The following is a 13,384-nucleotide window of genomic DNA, read 5'->3' as shown; positions in this document are numbered from 1 at the left end:
AGCTATCAAAAAGTCTAGTAACTACTATTAATTCTGAAGTAGTGATAAGTGAAAATTATATCTCAGGATGTTTGCAAAAGCTGTAATAATATAACTAATACTACTGCATTTTGTCCCCAACATTCACAATTGAAGAAAATGCTAAACTTCAGTACAGGAAATGTTTTTCCACCCAAAGGTATGAATTCCCTGGATTCTATCCATGAACTCCTTAAGGGATCCTTGCATCACAGGTTAAGGACCCTTGATTTTTGCCCATAAGAATAATGAATAACAAATTCATTAATGAATGAAATAACAAATTCGATAATGAATACAAAACGAACAGTACTGTCTAAGTTCTGTGGAGACAAGGCTATTGAATAAAGGGAAAGTGAAGATAATTAAAGGCAATTTTTTTTCTTAAATGAAGTTTGTTTTCAGCACTGTCCTTCTTCACTTTCTCAGCTGTCCAAAAGTTTAATACTTCTTCCAGGCATAACTTTCGGATCTCTTCCTGCCTACATCCTATTCTGCCCGTCCGATGCCTCCAAGTGTCCCACCATCAAAAATTACCACCTCTTCATTTCCACCGGCAAATCAGAACCTCTTCCCACAGGGCAATATATTTCAGCTGTGGACTACTAGGAAAATAATCTAATTAAATGAAATCATCCCAAGGGGTCAGCTCCTCAACCTAGAATGTTTGCATCCATCTAAAACTTTACTTTGTCACCCAAATAAATCTGTGATTATTAGGACTTTACATGAAATGTTTCCCTTTTGAAGGTGATTGCGTGAGGTTCCATCGCAGGCTGTCAGCACCTCTGCATACAGCCCAGCAGGCTGTGTGCTGCCTACACTATCCACAGAGACTATAATTTGAATGCTGTCCCAGGCGCTGTGTCACACACCAGAGCCAAAGAAGTATACTGCACATTCTTGTGGAGATTTTCAAACTTAAGTGTGTACTTTTAAGTGAATAGAAATCTCTCAGATCCCCAGGGTTAACTTCACATTTTTATGCTGGGTATTTTTATTATGTTACTTACATACAGAAATAGAATTAATCAGGCTTATGTCCTTTAATTAAAAACAATAAAAATTTAATTCAAAACAAACTAAACAAATTAAGTTAAATTACAAAGGATGGATGATGTTTTACTGAAATCAGTCATGACTGCATGAGTATGATAAAGATCCTTAAAGAGAGAGGCTCATTTTGAGGTCAAGATCACTTAAAAACCATGGGCGCTATGATATATTAAATCCTTTACAAGTACACTTCATTCTAACAATTCAAAACCTTCATATGGTGTATTAGTTTAACCCTTGGTTTTCATTTGATGTGTTTTGTTTTGTTTTGTTTTTGTTTTTTGAGGCAGGGTCTCACTCTGTTGCCCAGGGTAGGGGGCAGTGGCATGATCTTGGCTCACTGCTGCCTCGACTTCCCAGGTTCAAGTGATCCTCCCACCTCAGCCTCCTGAGTAGCTGGGATTGTAGTCATGAGCCACCACACTGGCTAATTTTTTTGTATTTTTAGTAGAGACAGGGTTTCACTATGTTGCTCAAGCTAGTCTCAAACTCCTGGGCTTGAGCCATTCACCCACCTCGGCCTCCCACAGTACTGGGATTACAGGCATGAGCTACCACACCAGGCTCATTTGACATGTTAAATGTGACTTGTTCATTTCTTTGGCCCATAGCTAAAGGAGTACTAATGGGAACAACAACAAAAAACTTTGTCTCTACAATTAAGAAGTCATACAGATGATGCAGAATTAATTTATTAATGGGCCTTATCACAATTGTAAATACCTACTGTTATTTTTCACATATTTTCTGTGTGAAAAAAAATTCTGGTTGCTTTTATTTATGTAAATGGCATTAAATTATAAATTTCAATCTATTTTTCACTTTTTTGCTTAACACTTTCTAGATCAAATCATTTTGCTCTATAGAGAGACACATAGCTATAGGGTTACATATCTATAGATACATGAACCTTACAAATTTATGTGAATTACTTTCTGGAATATGGAACCACAAGTGGTGTTGTTATGTACTAGGGAATATGCATACTTAATTTCACTAAGCATAGCCAGATTGCTTCCAGAAGGCATGTATCAACTTGTCCTCTACCATGAGGGTTCCTGTACTCCGCTGTCCTCACCAACACTTGATAATACCTGACTTTCTAATTTTTGCCACTCTGATAGCTGTAAAGAAGTTCACAGTTGTCTTAATTTGTCTTTCTCTGATTACAAATGAGGCTTTTTTTTTTTTTTTTTAGATGGAGTCTCATTCTGTTGCCCAGGCTGGAGTGCAGTGGCACAGTCTTGGTTCACTGCAACTTCCACCTCCCTGGTTCAAGCTATTCTCCTGGCTCTGCCTCCAGAGTAGCTGAGATTACAGGCACATGCCACCATGTCTAGCTAATTTTTGTACTTTTAGTAGAGACGGGTTTCACCATGTTGGCCAGGCTGGTCTGGAACTCCTGACCTCAGGTGATCCGCCCACTTCGGCCTCCCGAAGTACTGGGATTACATGTGTGAGCCACCGTGCCCGGCCATAAATGACTTCTATATACTATTAGTCTTTCAGATGTTTCCCTTCTATGGATTGCCCATTAAAGTTTTTGCCAAAATGCTGTTGGATTAGCTTTTGCTAAAATTCTGCTATATTTCTATTTTTTCTCTTGTTTGTAAAAATTCTGGGTCAAATTTTGATATTAATTCTGTATTGACTTAAGTTCCTTGTAAGTATCTTTTATCAGGCACCTGACCTCAGGTGTCCCTATTAAACAAAAATGCTTACTTTTCTTGTAGTCAAATTTGATCCTTTTTTTTTTTTTTTTTTTTGCCAAATAGTTACTGATATACATTCTGCCTTTTGTGATCCAAAGATCACGAAGATATTCTCCAACACTGTCAGCTATTAGCCCTATAATTTTGGTCACATTTTCTACACGTATTGGAATAATTTTCTCAACTATATACTTTCTTCACTGGGTATTTGGAATCATTCTTATCAAATAGCCACTCCCCATACACATGCATCTATTTCTACATTCCTTATTCTGTTGCATTGTTTTATATGTTTTTCCAGATTTCAGAATCATTTCAAAATTGATTTAGCTATTTGTGGATTTGTGATTTAGCTATTTCTTTATTCCTCTATATAAATTTTAGAATATGTTTTTCAACGTTCTCAAACAACTCTCTGGAATTTTCATTGGGATTGCAATGAATTTGTAGGGAGTATTGACATCTCACAATATTACGTTGGCAGTACCATAAATGAGTTACATTCCTACATTTATACAGATCCTCTTTTGTTGTCTTCATAAAGATCTTGTGCATTCATTGCTAGGTTAAGTCTTAGATACTTTACACCAGTGCTTGCAATTTTTTTCACATGATGGTATACATAGAAAATGATCATATTTGTATGCGGTAACAATGGGCATCGTTGTAATATTTCCAGTCTTAAAGGGGATGTGCCTAAAGTTTCTCCATTAATATGTTTGCTATAGAGTTTTGTATGTAGCTTTTACAAAATAAGATCATTTCCCTCTAGTCTGATAATTTTTATTATAAATCATGGTTCGGCTTCATCAGTTGCTTTTTCTGCGTATATTAACATTATATTTCTTTTTTCTTCTATTAATGCGTGAATTACACTGATAGTTTGGCTCACTGCCATAAATTCATTACCATTGAGTTTTTGAGAAAAATCTTACTTAATAATGATGCCATTTTTAATGCAATGTTGGGTTTAGTTAGTGAAATTCACATATGTGTTTTAAAATGTGCTTTTCTTGTACTATTTCCTCTCTCTGATTCTGGAGTAAAGGTTATGCTAGCCTCATTTTGTGAGTTGGACTTTTCCCCCTCTTTTTCTAGTATGTAGACCAGCTTGCTTAAAGATCTATCTTACCTAGGTTTTCAAATTAGTATATAGTTCATGTGTTTCCTTCATGGCCTATTCTAATGCCCTTCCAATGCTTCAGAGGTTGGAAAAGTCAAAGCACCTCATGGATTTCATTGCAACTGTGATTTTGGATGTAATTAGGTATTCCTCAATCAGACATACTTCTATGAGACTTGAATTAAGAACAAAGATAAAAGGGGAATGTATCAGTTGTCTATTGTGCATAATAAACTGTCCCCCAAAATTAGCGACTTAAAACAATGATTTATTCCTCCTCAGGATTCCAAGGGGTGGTTGGACAGTTCCTATCCTCATTTTTCTTGGTCACATTAGGTGCTCCATTTCGTGCTGTAGGTGATACAGCAGGAGCACAGTCATCAGGGACAAACACCGCCACTTTAGGGTCCAGCTCCCTTTCTAGCCTCATGCATTTCAAGGAAATCACTTCTCTCCTAACTAAAGCAGACAGAAGGAACAGACAGTAAAACACAGATAAGACAGCTCGGGCACAGAGGGAGGTGGGAGGGAAAGTCTCTTGGGTAACTGCCAAACTTCACCCTCATACAATGGGCCCCAGTAAAACCGTGGGCCTTAATAAGCACATTCCTTTCCCTTCAGGTGCATTAAGATAGGGAAGCTAAAAGCAGTCTCGAGGGATATGCCTGCAGCTGCAGAAAGATGTATGGGAACAGACACACAACTCTCCCTCTCAGATAAGCACAACAAAGAGACACAGAAGCAGTCCATGCCTCTGATAAACTCTCTCACCCTGAATCCTTAAAAACCCTTAGTCTGTCAGAAGTCCCTCCCAGGTTTGAAATAAACCTGTTGACTGTCAAGCCACCCTTCATGTTTCTCTCCTCTTTCTTTCTTACATTTGCTGCCGAAACCCAGGACGGGTGTTGGGGGCAGAGGCTCTCTTGCAACCCAGGAAGCAGTGGGCAATGGCAGCTGATCCTAAGTTAACTCCTGGATCCTAAGGGTCTCTGGCCACCCTCCCCATCTTTTCTCCCACTTCACTTTTCAAGCAATTTGCATGAGAAGGACAACTAACCTGAAGGGAACTGCGAGGCTCAGGCCAGGGCTCTCAAAACCCTCAGGTTTCAGGAATCCACCTCTGACCACTCGCAACAGGTTTTTCACTCCCTAACCCTTGCTCACTCTTCCTCCCTCTTTTCTCTCTCTCTCTCCCTTTCACGTGGCTCCAGTCTGGGAGGCCCTTTGCCAATTCCAACCAGAACATCCAACATCAGACACTAATTCAGCCCACTGGTAAGATCTGCCTTCTCCAGGCTTCCTCCTGGTACCGGAGAAAGTCCGGCCTGCCATCCAGGTCCTCAGAGGACCAATGGAACTAAGATAGAGGAAATCTTGGGGACGCCGAGTTCCTTCTCAGCCTAACTGGTCTCTTTCAGAAAGAGGGTTCTGGGTCTCTGTCTTTTGTCTGGGGACACCTAGAAAAAAACAGACCAACCCTGGCTTCCTTTTACCAGTCCTTTTGGGTGCCAAACAATCTCACATTCCTACATCCTCCCCCTTGAATTGTTGTCTTCACAACCTCGCCAAACTTGGTTTATGAGGGACCCTAAAGCCAAAGTGTTTGATTTTCTACTGCAACATGGCTTGGCCCCAATACAGACTAGATAATAACAGCCAATGGCCCAAATATGGCACCTTTAACTTTCAAATTCTCAGGGACCCTAACAACTTTATCACCAGCAAAAGCAAATGGCAAGAGGTTCTCCATATTCAGGCTTTCTTCTACTTTAAACCCCACCCCTCCTCCTTCTCCACCTTTTCAAAAACTACCCCAAGAAGTCAAAGCTCCTCTGCCATTCTCCCTCTCCAGGAAGTGGCCAGGGTTAAAGGCACTGCTCGCGTGCATGTCCCCCTCTCCAAGTCTGATTTGTGGCAGATCGAACAGCTTCTGGGATCTTTCCCTAAAAATCCCTCGCATTATCAAACGGAATTCCTGCACATAACCCAATCCTTTAATTTAACTTGGCATAACATTTATATAATTCTAACCTCCCCCCTCACCCTTAATAAAATAGAGTGCTCAGCTTAATTAAAACGGATATAAAAGCTAAGAATATTCAAAAGGCCTTTACGTTTTTCTCTTCATAAATCTTGTTTTCCTAAAAAAGGTTTGTTTCTCTCAGTTAAAATTACTTTTCTCCACTCTGTCTTGCCACTCTTGGTGCATGCTTAAAAGACTCTAGAAAAACTTCTGGTGGCCTGGGACTCCCTTGGAAAACAGAAAAGGCACCACAAATCCCATTTTGGGAAAAATCTGTTTTCCTTGTGGAGTCCCTAGAATTAAAGGTGAATAAGTACCTCTCAAAATCCGTCTTTGTCTTCTAGCTACGCTTGTTTAATAAGCCCTGAAAATTGTTTTCCTAGCCCTGCAATTTTTTTTTTTTTTTTTTTTTTTTTTTTTGAGAAGGTCTCGCTGTCTCCCAGGCTAGAGTGCAGTGGCGTGATCTTGGCTCACTGCAACCTCCACCTCCCAGGTTCAAGCAGTTCTCCTGCCTCAGCCTCCCTAGTAGCTGGGACTACCATGCCTGGCTAATTTTTTGTACTTTTAGCAGAGATGGGTTTTCATCATGTTAGCCAGGAAGGTCTCCATCTCCTGACCTCATGATCCACCCGCCTCAGCCTTCCAAAGTGCTGGGATTATGGGCATGAGCCACCGCGCCCCGTGCCTAGCCCTGTTCTTAAATGGCCTCACCTGGAAGTCAATAATCCAATTAGGGAATTAGCAAATGTAAATCTTTTAACTACTGTTCTTCTGGTTGTCTGTGTGGCTACATATGTGTTATGTTTGCAATATCTATTAAAAAGAGCTCTAATTAATTAATTGGCCTAAGAAAAATAAGCACTTAAATAAAATATTTTTAAGGAAAATGTTAAGCAAAGTAATACTGTGTATATTGCCATTTTACTTTATTCTTCTGTTGAAGCAAAATTATGGGGTTTTATTGTGTGCGCGCTTTTGCTAGATGTCCCAGTTAGCTGTGCTAAGATACACTAGTACTATTTATAGTTTAAGTTTTAATTCTTAGGTATGTTCTCCAGCTCTAACATTGTTTTCCAAAGACACACTAAACTGTATTGCATAGTTCAAAATTTAATTACTTAAGGGATCAATCTGGGCATTGTTCTTGGTCTTAATTTAATAGCAAACATAGGACATGTATATTATCACTATATTAATATTTATTTATTTATTTATTTATTTAGAGATGGAGTCAAGTCTTGCTCTGTCGCCAGCCTGACATGCAGTGGCACCATCTCGGCTCACTGCAACCTCTGCCTCCCAGGTTCAGGTGATTCTCCTGCTTCAGCCTCCCGAGTAGCTGAGACTACAGGCACGTACCACCAAGCCCAGCTAATTTTTCTATCTTCAGTAGAGAAGGGGTTTCACCATGTTGGACAGGATGGTCTCAATCTCTTGACCTCATGATCCTCCTGCCTCGGCCTCCCAAAGTGCTGGGATTACAGGCATGAGCCACTGTGCCCGGCAACTATATTAATTTTTTAAAGTTTTTATTTGACATTTAAAATCATGACAACAGATATTCACATTTAATATTTATGGAAACTTACTTTATTAATAATTTTATTATAAAATTTCATAAACCATGTTTTTCAAAATAAGTTTATATGAAATCCAGCTTTCCAGAAACACTAATAGTTAAGTATGTCAATGTACTAACTAAATCATTCACTTGTACCCATGGGGAAGATTTTAGTGTTATTGCCCTCCACAGTGGAAAACAAAAAAGAAACATGAAAATCTTTCATTTTTAAAATTAGATTAGGAAATGTTACATAACTTGGCTCTTTAGTAGTGTATACACTAGCATTAGTTTATACACTACTTTTGCCACTGGGGAATTCAAGTTGAAACGTCTCTCAGTTATATAGCTCTGGAATATACCTTCCATTCATAATTTCTGCTCAGATAATTGAATAGTTTGACATCTAGGTTACTTTCGTTTGTACTATAAAACAAAAGCAAACTACTCCAGTTTAATTTTTTATACTTAGAATATTGTACATTTTCTACATATGAGTCATTCGGATTAGTATCTATGTAGGTTCAGTCAGGTACAACCATGGATTCGAGTTATTATACCATATAACCCTATAAAATACATAGAAGTATTATTACTTTGCCTTTATAAGAACATCCAAGAGTCTGTTTCGATTTATGAATTCAGCATTTAAGCAAAGAGATTTTAGTTCCCAAAGTTGGAAAAAATTAAAAAACAATGAGGGAAGAAGGAATCAGGCCTTAGTGCCACATATTTTTCTCTTAGGGTTGTAAGGTAGAGCCTCCTTCTTTCCAGAATGCTTTATTATATTTTTACAGACCTGATTTTCTTTTCTTTTTTTTTTTTTTTTTTTTTTTGAGAAGGAGTCTCGCTCTGTCGCCCAGGCTGGAGTGCAGTGGCCGGATCTCAGCTCACTGCAAGCTCCGCCTCCCGGGTTCACGCCGTTCTCCTGCCTCAGCCTCCTGAGTAGCTGGGACTACAGGCACCCGCCACCTCGCCCGGCTAGTTTTTTGTATTTTTTAGTAGAGACGGGGTTTCATCGGGTTAGCCAGGATGGTCTCGATCTCCTGACCTTGTGATCTGCCCGTCTCGGCCTCCCAAAGTGCTGGGATTACAGGTTTGAGCCACCGCGCCCGGCTTTTTTTTTTTTTTTTTTTGAGATAGAGTCTCGCTCTGTCACCAGGCTGGAGTGCAGTGGCGCGATTTCGGCTCACTGCAAGCTCCGCCTCCCGGGTTCGTGCCATTCTCCTGCCTCAGCCTCCTAAGTAGCTGGGACTATAGGCACCTGCCACCACGCCCAGCTAATTTTTGTATTTGTAGTAGAGACGGGGTTTCACCATGTTGGCCAGGATGGTCTCGATCTCCTGACCTTGTGATCCGCCCACCTCGGCCTCCCAAAGTGCTGAGATTACAGGCGTGAGCCACCGTGCCCCATCTATAGACCTGATTTTCTGGGTTAGAGTATAATTCTTATGCTGAAGCTCTAGCCTAAAAGAGCAAAATAAAGCTGTCGTCATTGTACAAAATATATTTATCACTTTAACAAGATCATAAGGTAACAAAAGTTAGGGTTTAAACCGAGTGATAATACTGTTTCAATCAGCATGTGCCTAAGATAAACCAGAATTGGCAGTTAATTTAGGCATCTAGAAAAATCTCATTTCCCACCAGTAAAAATATTCTGAGCGTCTAGTGCTCCTTAAGAAAATCTGGCAGCTGGGTGTGGTGGCTCACGCCTGTAATCCCAGCACTTTGGTAGGCCGAGGCGGGCAGATCACAAGCCTGGCCAACCTGGTGAAACCCCATCTCTACTAAAGATACAAAAAATTAGCCAGGTGTGGCGGGCGCCTGTAATCCCAGCTACTTGGGAGGCTGAGGCAGGAGAATCACTTGAACTAAGAAGGCAGAGGTTGCAGTGAGCCAAGATCGGCCACTGCACTCCAGCCTGGGTGACAGGGCAAGACTCCATCTCAAAATAAATAAATAAATAAATAAATAAATAAATAAATAAATAAAATAAAATAAAATAAAATAAAATAAAATATGGCATACTGAATAAATAATGTTCATGTGGGAGCCAGGAGCTGGGTAAGCCTTGCCTTTAAACTACTCTGTGACTATAAAAATAAAGAAAGCACTTTTGGAACTAGTAATACTTCACTTGTCAGTATCATAAAGAGTATTGCCCAATGGCTGGTCGCGGTGACTCACGCCTGTAATCCCGGCACTTCAGGAGGACAAGGCAGGTGGATCATGAGGTCAGGAGTTCAAGACCAGCTTGGCTAAGATGGTGAAACCCCGTCTCTACTAAAAGTACAAAAATTAGCCAGGCATGGTGGCGGGCACCTCTAATTCCAGCTACTCAGGAGGCTGAGGCAGGGAATTGCTTGAACCCAGGAGGCAGAGGTTGCAGTGAGGCGAGATTGCCCACTGCACTCCAGCCTAGGTGACAGAGCGAGACTCCGTCTCAAAAAAAAAGAGTATTGCCCAGCTGAACTTTGCTCCCACCAGTTCAGTAGTTACTTATTTCTACCTAAGCACTCACCTTCCGATTTTACCCAAGCATTTAGGATTGAGAAAAAATGCATTACATTTGAGAGCTACTTCCCCCAAATTATAAAATAAGTCAGTGCTTTCCGTTTCACATGACAAAAAAAAAAAAAAAATTTAAACAGGTTTTACTTTAACGTTAAAAATTGCTAAAAGTTACCATTACAACATGTAATTAAAACTGCTGAGCACGGATTTGCATGCAAGGTGTATAAAAACAGTAAAAAGTATTTTTAGTTAAAAATTATAAGAAGACATAAAAATGTACATTTTGCTTATGAATAAAAACAGTCATAAAATTAAATAAAAGTGAACAGTTTAATTTTAAAAACATTGTAAAAATTAATCCTGCAAAGAAAACTCCGTGTGTAAACCTATTAACTAAACTCAAAAGGGTATTTTATGGGTTTTTTCTGTAAATTGAACACTAAAATAAAGGCACACAAGATTTTCTTAAAATGGTCATCCACTATTTAGCAAAACTTGTCAAGGGTTATAAAGGGTATGTAAAAATCTCACTTCATAGTCAAATTGGTTAAAATTAAATAAAGTTATCTATAAAGCTTCATTACAATTAGGGTTAACATTAAAAGCAAACCAATGCAAGGGTAAAATTTAACTTTCTCTCTTAAACAGAATTTTCATGTAATAGAAAAGGCTAAAAAATGGGTTTTGCTTTTCCAGATTGTTAACTCATCATTTTGGCAAAACAAAACAAACAAACAAAAAACAACTTATGGTAATCTAAAATTCTATTTCATAATATCAAGGGTTTTAAATTTTAAACATATTTAACAGCTTTCCCAAAATCAAACTTTAGTCTCAAGGTTGTCTTTCCCAACCCCTAGCTTTTGGGTGCTGTGCAGGACCCCTGAACCATCCGAAAAAGAGGTAAACAGGATTATTTAGCAACATAAGATTGCCAAAATACTGTCTGATAGGTTATATTTTAGGGAATAATACTAACATATGTTCCAAAACTGTATATGGTGTCTAAGGTTCTCCTGTCTAAATATGTACTATTAATCACAATTAAAGTTGTTTTGTTGGGTTATTGTAAAATCACAAAAATGACCACATTTCGCTGTCAATTGCATTTCTAACTGTATCCAAACTGGACATCTTGTTATATATAGATAGCTGTTATTTTGTTTTAATTCTCTTCAAAACATGGTTTATATTGAAGCTGGGGAATTTTAACAAGTGCTCTCGAATGCAGGTTATTCACAACAACAACAACAACAACACGCATAGAACTCATGAAAAGCTAAAATGTTTATAAATATCAAGCAAAACAAAGGTTAATAAAATGGACTAAACTAATAGAAAGCAAAAACAAATTTTTATCTTTTGCTTAGAACACTGCTAATCTTTATCTTATTTTTCAGAGTCAAGAAAACTTGTCTTAAGCTAGCTGCCGCCTTTAACAACCAAGTATACTCCTGTAAACAGAATGTGAAGCACGTATGTTTCTCTGCCTAGTTCCTCTAGAATTTGAAAACTAGTTATAAGTATTCTTAAATTACAACAATATAGCTGTTTGTATCAGTGCATTTTCTTTTGTAACAGAACACAATTGGAAAACCTGGTTATTTTACCAAGGCTTTGACTGGACTGGTGCACTTTCCTTTAAGGAATCAAACTTGACTTACGAAGCCAAGAAATCCCTTGGAAACTGGCCTCATATTTTGTGTACACAGTCACTGTACAGGGTTTGTGATCTGTGGTAAGTAAAGAATGTCACTTTCTGACAGGCCAGGAACCCCAAGTTATCTTAAAACCTCAAGAGGAGAGGAATTCACCCAACTTACAGGTATTTAATGGTGCAAATCCATGGCTGGGCTTGGCTTTAACAAGTCTTATCTCAAATTCCTGTTATGAAACAAAGTTCCATCAAAACCGATTTAAAAGGCCTATGTAGCAAATAATTATTCTTGATGCACTGTATACAAATAATAAAGCCAAGTATAATAAAGCAAACCAGTCCTACCATGATTTGTCTTTTAATAAAAATGGGAAACTGAGGAGTGAAAATTATGTTTAGAAAACTATAGCACACTTGTTAAATTCTAGTCTTGCCTAATGTTTTTCGATTTTTATTATCCTCTAGAGTTTAAATTATATCTGTTACAGAAATCAACTCTTGGATACATCGCACTTAAGTCAAAGCCTAAAGAGCTGAGAGAGCAACCTCTAACACCCCTGGAAAACGTCCTATCAATGTAAAAAAATGAAATCTTAAGCCAAAAATCATAAAACATAAGTAACTAAGTGAAAATTACTCATCTTACTCAGTCTCATCCTTACCTCACTAAATACTTCTTGTCGTTTCTACCTCTCCTTTTAAGCCAAATATTAAAACTTTTTTAATGGAAATTATACTACTATGCCACCCTTGCAGGAATTGCTTTACTCCCTCTACTATTTGCAGTAGGACTATATACTGTAGCATCCTCAGGGTGGAATATCAGACAGAGAATCTCAATTACTGTAGCATTTTGCTTAATTATTATCCTCATAGCAAGAATAACAGTTACTAATGGAAAATAACACACGGGTCTTTCCAAACATGCACCTCTGCCTGTCATTAGGAAAGAAATGTTACTTCTGTCTCAACCAATTGGGCCTAATAAAAAAAAAAAACTCTGCTGAAAAGCCTAGGACTGTTTTTACCCTGCCTAATTAACTTTTTTCAAAAAATTTTAACCGACAGAATCACGGCCATTTTGCAGACAACTACCCAAAAACATCTACAGACGGTGTTGCTCCTGCAGTTAATCCAAGAGCAAAAAACTCTCTCCCCACACCATCAGCAGGAAGTAGCCAGAAAGAACACATCACCCCTTGTCCTTTTATAACTATAGGGTCTGGAATGACAGAGCAGGAGCACTGTCATATGGGATAAAGACTGCCCCTTTAAGTTCCAACTCCCTTTCTAGCCTCATGCATTTCAAGGAAATCACTTCTCTTCTAACTACAAGCAGCCAGAAAGAACAGACAGTAAAACACAGATAAGACAGCTTGTGCACAGAGGGAGGTGAGGAGAAAGTCTCTTGGGTAACTGCCAAACTTCACCCTCATACGATGGGCACCAGTAAAACAGTGGGCCTTAATAAGCACATTCCTGTTCCCTTCAGGTACAGTAAGATAGGGAAACTAAAAGTAGACACTGGGGGGGGATATGCCTGCAGCTGCAGAAATATGTATGGGAACAGACGCACAACTCTCCCTCCCAGATAAGCACAACGAAGAGACACAGAAGCAGTCCAAGCCTCTGATAAACTCTCCCACCCTGAATCCTTAAAAATTCATAGTCTGTAAGAGAGTGCGGCTTCTGATCTAACTTGGTCAAAAGTCTCTCC

At 38.8% G+C, this 13,384-nt stretch overlaps 1 long non-coding RNA gene across 3 annotated transcripts in view; it reads right to left on the bottom strand.

The window, feature by feature from the left end:
• LOC105498799 (uncharacterized) overlaps nt 1-13,384 on the bottom strand; it is a 38,073-nt gene that overhangs the window by 17,992 nt on the left and 6,697 nt on the right. Inside the window, exon 4 of one of the 3 annotated variants that reach the window (XR_011612344.1) lies at nt 11,834-11,894. The exons of the other annotated variants lie outside the window; for them this stretch is intronic. This is a non-coding gene — a long non-coding RNA (uncharacterized lncRNA). The remainder of the gene's footprint in view (nt 1-11,833; nt 11,895-13,384) is intronic. 3 annotated transcript variants of the gene reach the window in all.

The sequence above is a fragment of the Macaca nemestrina genome, chromosome 14, assembly GCF_043159975.1.
Source record: "Macaca nemestrina isolate mMacNem1 chromosome 14, mMacNem.hap1, whole genome shotgun sequence".
Taxonomy (NCBI): Eukaryota; Metazoa; Chordata; class Mammalia; order Primates; family Cercopithecidae; genus Macaca; species Macaca nemestrina.
This window is presented reverse-complemented; position numbering and strand designations above follow the sequence as displayed.